Source organism: Hibiscus syriacus, unplaced genomic scaffold (assembly GCF_006381635.1).
Source record: "Hibiscus syriacus cultivar Baekdansim isolate YM2019G1 unplaced genomic scaffold, ASM638163v2 tig00000453_pilon, whole genome shotgun sequence".
In the NCBI taxonomy this organism is placed as follows: Eukaryota; Viridiplantae; Streptophyta; class Magnoliopsida; order Malvales; family Malvaceae; genus Hibiscus; species Hibiscus syriacus.
In genome coordinates, this window is record NW_024061788.1 from 123,465 (window position 1) to 125,315 (window position 1,851).

Genomic DNA, 1,851 nt, shown 5'->3' on the forward strand with positions numbered 1-1,851 from the left:
CACTTCCCTCTGCAAATTTGGTCCACTTTTCCGTCTTTTGACATCCAATCCGAAGAGTTTTTCCCATAGAGAGTATTCTTTTAGGCTATAGTCCTCCGTACACACGGTTACAGACTCAAATATAGTCTTTAGAGTCCTTAGAGGTCCGTCCAATATATATTAGGTCTAATCTCAATATCATATAAATCATGTTGTTTTTTACTCTTCATTAGCAAACTCTCGCTATAGGGCTAAAGGTATCATCACACATCATTAATTGTCTCGTTATTAGTCATTTACGTTATTATCTAAATATCATTAATCTTCTAGTTATTAGTCAATTATAACGTTTTTAGACTCTTCACTTGAATCTCATATCATTATTCAATCACTTTACAATTCAAACTCTTACCCACATAAATTATTTCATTTATTTAGGCCCATAAAAGCAATTCAATAAATTCTGTCATTTAAGGGTATTTTCGTAATTTCTTACAGCAAAGTTAAATGCTCGAACTCAACCCTATTAAATCCCTCACTTTCGGGTCTATTTGGCATCTTGAAATCCACTAAATAATCATCATTGATAGTGTCAATACCTTTATGCATATCAAAACCTAGATCTAGGGTATTAATATTCGCACCAAGTATCGGTACCAAAAATAGTACCAAAACTTCTCCAAAATACTCTTACATGTAGTATTGATACTCTTTCAGTAGTACCGAATTTAACTTCGAAATGGTCCAAAAATCACCCTCCGTATTTTTTAAAAGAGTAGTATTGATACTATCCTATGTAGTATTAGTACTACAACCTAGAAATACATTATTTTACTCGGAAAATACTCCCAAACTCACCCTAAACACTTATTTTAAGGCCTAAATTGATTATTAAAGCTTATGAAAGTTATTAGGGATTAACAAAAAAATCAATCACCGAGCCCACATGTTTTTCCACCCCATACAAGCAAGCCATGCTAAATGTTATGCACTACAAATAGTAATGAAGAGTTAAAGTGTGTTACTCAGCTCCTAGAAATTCCAAAACCTCTCTATTTCATCAAGAACCAACATTTCCTTAACTTTGCTCTTTGTGAGTTTTTGCATCACTTTTCTTCCAATCAAAAGTCACAAAATAATTCTAACATAAAAATGAAGAATGTGATTTGTTAAACAATAATTAAACTATAACAAAATCATATGAAAATCATGGGAGAAAACCTTTTAAGCTCAAACCCTCTAAAACCTCCAAATGTGCTCATGAGAACTCATCTTAGAGCTTGTGATTTAGGGATCATGTATCATACCTAGGATTTTTTTTATGGAGTGTTGATGAAGGAGAAAGATGAAATTTTTAGCTTTTGTTTTTCTTAAGAAAATATGAAAACGAAGATCAAATAGAGAGAAAGAAGATGAAAAAAGAAAGAGAGTGAATAAATGAGAGGAAAAAAGTATTTTTTTTATTTTAACTTAAAATGGATGTCTAAGTCAACAAAAAATCTATTCAAATTTACCATGTTTTTCTCAAATAGAAAAACCACACTCATGGATCTTCTCTTTTCACCCCAAGCTTAAAAATTTTCTTTTTTATCTTTAATAAATTTATTTAATAAATTATTAGGTCAACACTCAAATGTTAACTTAGAAAAATTGGGTCGTTACAAAAATACTCATTATTCTAGGGGCATTCTTATATAAAGTGGTGGGAATCGTATACTGCCTAAGAATTTGGAGTTAATTACATTCCCACCATTTAACCAAAAATTGCTACTATTGCTCATAAGTTATTACTTGATAATGATATTCTTCGTGAACCGAATATGGGAATACAATTCTCGAATAGATTATTCCCTTTGGTAATGATCTTTTCTG